Genomic DNA, 6,293 nt, shown 5'->3' with positions numbered 1-6,293 from the left:
ATAGTGCCTTTGAATTAAAAGTTATAAGATGCTAAAGTTTTTTAACATTTTTTTTATTTCTCATATATTTTCCAATATTAGCCTTTTATTTTTTATAGAGTGTAATTAAAATAAGGTAAACTATCATCATACATCATCATCATATCAGCCTTTTATCGCCCACTGCTGAGCATAGGCCTCTCTTCGAGTACGCCACTTATCCCGGTCCCGAGCCAATCTCATCCAGAAGTGACCCGCAGTCTTCCGGATGTCATCCACCCAACGAGCCAACGGACGCCAGGCACCCCTTTCGTCTGTAAGCGGCCACCATTCCGTTAACATTTTGGCGCACCTGTCATCACTCTGCCTGGCAACATGTCCCGCCCAGCTCCACTTGAGTTTGGTAATGACGTATCCGACTATAATTCCTAAACTAAAATAGACTATAAACTATAATTCCTCAAAATTTCAAAAGCTAATCTTGCGGGATTTAGGATTTATAACATTTCTAAGTTTTTTTCCGATTTCTATGGAAATAGGGTTGTCAAGTTTGAAGTTAAGAAATAATACTTCAATAGGTATAGTTTTTGACAAAGAAAATTTTGAATTTAACTCTTTATTGAGAATTGTCATAATTCATCATCATTATCATCATCATCCGAATGAATAAGAATTTCTTCTTCTATCTTGCTGCTTTTGACAAAACCATGACATGTTTCGACAGCAATTTGTGTAACGTTCTTCACAGTCGTGTGTGAACTTGATAACAATTTTTTAGAGTTGCGTACCTCAAAAGGAAAAAACGGAACCCTTATAGGATCACTCGTGTGTCTGGCTGTCCGTCTGTCACAGCCTATTTTCTTCGAAACTACTGAACCAATTAAGTTGAAATTTGGTACACATATGTAAGTCTGTCACCCGAAGACGGACATGTAACGTAAATAAATTAATTTTTAACATAGGGGGCACTTTTGGGGGGTAAATGAGACGATTAAAAAAATGACCATTCCCCCCGCCCTTTAGATCCGAAACTACTGGGTCTAAAGTTTTGAAAAAAAAAATACACAAAATAGGTCTTTACCTATAGATGGCAGGAAAACCTATTAGAAATATGCAGTCAGGCGTAAGTCGGACTTAATTACTTAGTTTTTGATCTGACCCCTACGGGTTTTTAAAGACATTTCACTTACGTTTCACATCAAAAAATACATATACGAGGGACGCCTTCCCAACACCACATCATATTCTTCATCAGAGATATGTCACAGTGGCCTGATATGGCCGTTCGTTCTACTATAGAGTTAATGCTTTTCAGGCAAGCGTAACAACAAAATACTCTACACTCAAACAACAACGAAAACACACTAAACAATCTAAATACTTGATGTACCAAATAAATGCTTAATTATTACAACAATAAATATTTTATTGTGTTACTACGGTTTTCAGATACGGCCGCTTGTGTTTCATTTGGATTTACAGACATTTTAACTATGTAGGTACACCACCGGAGATAAAGGTGACAGCCCTGACCCAAATATTAAAAAATACATATTTCGGCAATCCTGCGTTATTTTCGTTCAATTTTTTTTTCAGTACTGCCTATCGTAGCATAGAACCGTTTTGTTTAGAAATAAAATGCTAAAATTGTAGGATTATCGAGAAAAAAAATTATTTTTCTATATGTAAAAAAAAATATATATCGCCATTCTGGATCATAGATTAAACTTTTTTTTGATGAATGGAATACCTCAGAACAGCCCTAATAGATCTAAAATAGAATTTTTAAAAAAGATGCACGTAAAATGAGAAATTACATTTCTTAGGTTTCTATGGACATTTCTCGAGTTTTTGATTATCTCCAAAACTATGCATGATAAAATTTTGGACCTTCACTTTGAGCATTAATTTGATGAGGTTAATGCGATGAATTAAAAAATGAAGATAGTCAAAACTGATCGGAAATCCCACACTGTGAGCCGGTGTGCAATTATTGTGTGCCTTAAAATGACACTTGCACTGTATGGGCTATCAAAATCGCTGCAGACTTTTCTCGGTCTGACTCTAGGTAGTCATGTTAAAGAAAATGAATACAATATGTACTTATGTATACAATTCATCACAAATTACAATACCTATTGACATCTTCAAAAAGTGATTTATCCTGTCGGGCCTGATCAAATTGGTCGATTTGATCAGAAATGTAATTGGCGTCAATCTCCAAGTTTAGATTTATGGTGATATTAGAGCCCTCTAAATTGAAAAAATGCCCCAGAACGAAAATACTGGCCTCACAAATTGGTATTCTTGCGTCCGCACCTCATTTTATCGGTAATATCGTTCATTATCGGCGGGTGAATTCGGCGAGCCAAATTGGCGTTTGCGTCCACACCTCTCGATTCGATCGGGCAATTTAATCAGATTGGCGAAAAATTGTTTAATCTGGATACACCTTTACGTATCAAATATATCTTCGAAAAATCGAATAGGTAGTCATGTTTTCGGATATTTGGGACCGACCATGCACGACCACAGCGCCACCTAGCGAGCGCAACTTTCTATCTTTCTTTCGCGAGATATTCTGTCACAAAACTTTCAAACGAGAAGTAAGTAAACATCGTAATAATTTCAATGAAATCTAATGATGTTACAGTATATTCGACATTTTTGGACGATGGCTGTATTGACAATTACATTAGCATTGTGGTTTTCAGTTAAAATGAACGTGCTTGTGACGGGAACAGGGTTTCGTGCCATAACCCATGAAATTGTCTTCCAGCTCGAGACAATGAATAAGGGCAAAAATTTGGTGTTAGCTGGGCACGTACTGGAGGTGCAAGACATTTGGCAAGGCGCCAGGCCAGGAGCTACATAATCAAAGCCCGAGTGGTTCGTCAAGCCTCTGTGACGGCGACTGCGTACAAGGCAGCCTTAATTCTTAATATCAATCGTCATGTTACTAGTGTAACATGCGATTGTGTTTATTAAAAAAGTGGCAAATGCAAGCACATTGCAGCACTAATTTACTACATCAATCACCACCACTAAAACCAGCCAGGAACAAAAATGGGGCAAGCCAAGTGTCCCACAATTTACGAACGAAAAGTAATCCAAAGGGAGATACTTCCACGAAATGTATCCTACATCAAAGAAACACAAGTGTGAAGCTTTTCAGTTCGATGTCTCAGATTTAAAGGAAGATTGTGCCTTAAAACGTGTACTTACTGGAAGCTGCTGAAATAAATTGTACAGAAGATATTGAAATTTCCGTTAGCAAAGTTATCCAAAATTTAGTAGAACACACTGATATTAATATTCAAAAAGAAGATTGTGTTACATGTCTTGAAAACTTTAGTATTTTTAGAAAAGAGTTTGATGTGTACCAAAGTGAAGCTAGTCTAGTTATAGAAAAAACATTAAAAAACTTTTATGAAGCTAATGTTGTGTTGGCAGATAAAGAAATTTTTAAATTATGTAGTGGCACAATAGAACAATCAATGTGTCAAGAGTGGTACTCGGCGAGGAGACTAAGAATTTCTTGTGTCAGAGTGATTTTTAGCAAAGATCAGCCTTGGTTGTGCACTAGTGTAGACGGTGTTGTTATACATATGCAATGAATGTGTCAGAATGTTAGTAGAAGTCCTGTATCTTGTAAAAACCAACCTATTGTAGATTTTGATAAACAACAATATAATTAGTGTAATATTTGCAGTTTGTGAATGATCAACCAGAACTAAAAAGAAGCAAACCATATTATATTATACCCAAATTCAAGTGCAAGTGTATGACACTGGTATGACTATTATATGTGTGATTTCTTTATATATTCACCAAAAGGTAGTTGTATTGTATAGTAAGAGCAGACAGAGACGAAGACTTTATTAAAGCAGCAATTCTAAAAAGTGAAGAATTTTACTTCGCTCATTATCTACCGCTCTTGTATTCTACAAGAACAAACCAAACTTTGAGTGAGAAAAACCAGCCAAAGCATAGTTTTACAGGTAAAAATATAATCAATACAATGTTAGGTAATTAACTTTTAAAATATGTAATAAAAGGTAAGGTACTACTGATCTCAATAAGTACAGTTAGCATCATTGTCATACAGGCATGAAGCATACTGATTAATTAAGTTTAGTTAAAAATAATAATTTATATGTTTAAATGTTGTTAACTCAAAATGTTTATTACTGTTTTTTTTTATATGTAAGTATAGTAAAGTAGCCGAATATTGCAGTATCACACTTTGTTAAAATTAGCAATACACATACCTAGCTGTAAGTAAGGAACTCAACATTTTAATATCTTAGAATCCTAGCATACCTAAATATTAACCTGACCTTATTTGATTGTTTTTGTTTTGTTTTAATGTTTGAATCTTTAGACTATGTTTGATTCTGATGTATGTATTGTCCCTATCGCATAAGCGTTTTGGCATCCTTAGCTGTAAGTTTATGCATGTGACTGAAATAAAGAAATATATGACAAATGGTATGTACAGTCGAGTTCATAAATATGTATAAATTTCTTTACCTTTATCCATTGTAATATGGTGAAAAAATGTACACACATTTATGAACTTGACTGTACATTAGACTTATGAAAATGTTGATCAGTCCAGTGCTTGGTCATATTAAACCCTAACCTGACTGACACATTTTCATAGGTCCACGGGCCCATGTTATAAATATGTGGCGGTCAATGTCTGTGGTTCCTTATGCTCCATGTGCAATAAGGGTCCTTCAGACATGAAAAGTCACATAATATTTACAGGTTTTGTGTGAAATAAAAACAAATTTAAATTAAAAATGTTTTAATAGCTTTTTAAATAATGTAAATATTGTAAAAAATAACTGTTGTTTTATTTGTTTGAAAATATAGGTGGTTGCAGGTTTACCAGTACACAACAAACATGTAATATATCATCAATATGATAAAATAAATTTACAGGTATTTTATGTAGTATCTGATAAATTTTTAAGTGCTGCATTATTCTTTCGGCATGAATTCTGACTCGAGCTATTTTATAAGTTGCATCGGTCTCTTCCCTTGTAAATTCACCTTTATTCTGGAGAAAATGTGGCATAATAATAGCAATTTCTTTTCCACTTTCATCAATTACCTTCTTTATTGCCGGAAATCCCTTATCAGCCAATACAATATCCCCATTTTCTAAGTAGTCGACTAATCCTGACTACCGTTATTTGGGAGACACTTTTTCTTTCACCACTTACTTGAACGAAATGAAGCCTCTTGGAGTAATACTAATAAGCACTTTTTATAGAGTGAGTAGCAATACACACGATTATCAACACTTGATGGTACTTCTATAGGAAACTCTGTACAATCAATAATGACTAGTGTTACTATACTCCGGACGGAAGCATTCTGGCATTGTCTGCTGCACAACATTTTTGTCTGGCCAAAAAACCTAATTTGATGTACCAGCTGCTATTTCTTCAACATACGAGCAGAATATTCTTGACACTGTTTTCCAGCAATTCAAAGTCACTTGTATTAGTTATATTAATAGCATTAACTGCTTCTATTTTTTTCGCGTTTCTTCGTTCCATATAACGTTGAAACCTCGATATTGCCGCATTTTCGTCAATCCGTTTTGTTTTTTACTGCGGGGGAAATATCCTTGGAACATAACTGGGACTGACTTGTTCATCAGCCTTTCTACCACCGATAAAGTGAGCACTGCAAATTGGGTGCCATAGAGATCCATCGGGACTGTAACAAAATAATTCACCGTTAAAACTTCATACGATTATAACATAAATCAAATGATTGCGTATTTAAGGAAGGTAATATGATTTTAGAGGTTAGGTTAGGTGACTTACTTTTTTGTCCTTACGGCAATTATCCATTTATTGCGCTGTTCTTGTTTCCACACTACTTTTGGAAATCTATAAAATTTGCAGTCACTACTTCTGCTAGTGTTTACACGATTAACAATAACACATCTTGCTGTGAAGTGAAGACCATTTTTATCTAAAACATCGAATGTTTACTGCAAAGCATAGCAACTAACTCACACAATGACACGTGTACAGATGCGCTGTTCACACATAGAAACGCAAATGATGCGGTAGTATACAAATTATTGCGCCATCTATCCGCTCGTATAAGAAAAACTAAGAACTACACCAACTACACCTAACAACTACAACGTCTACAACTCTTCTAGTGGCAGCGACCTCTTGCGGAATACACTACACAACCTACAGCCCGCTGAATGACAAACGCCATCTAAGTTTAATACAAAAATAATGTTTTCTTCCGGGGTACGCTACTCAATATGGCGATTG

General features: G+C 35.1%; 1 long non-coding RNA gene across 1 annotated transcript; it reads right to left on the bottom strand.

Annotated features, from left to right (window-relative positions):
- Positions 1-5,537: 5,537 nt before the first annotated feature.
- LOC134805601 (uncharacterized) lies at positions 5,538-5,980 on the bottom strand. Its single transcript, XR_010146328.1, has 2 exons — positions 5,826-5,980; positions 5,538-5,715 (listed from the first exon to the last, which is right to left on the bottom strand). It is a non-coding gene; the product is annotated as an uncharacterized LOC134805601 (long non-coding RNA).
- Between the last annotated feature and the right edge of the window lie 313 nt (positions 5,981-6,293).

This window comes from Cydia splendana, unplaced genomic scaffold (genome assembly GCF_910591565.1).
Source record: "Cydia splendana unplaced genomic scaffold, ilCydSple1.2 scaffold_45_ctg1, whole genome shotgun sequence".
NCBI classification, from domain to species: Eukaryota; Metazoa; Arthropoda; class Insecta; order Lepidoptera; family Tortricidae; genus Cydia; species Cydia splendana.
This window is presented reverse-complemented; position numbering and strand designations above follow the sequence as displayed.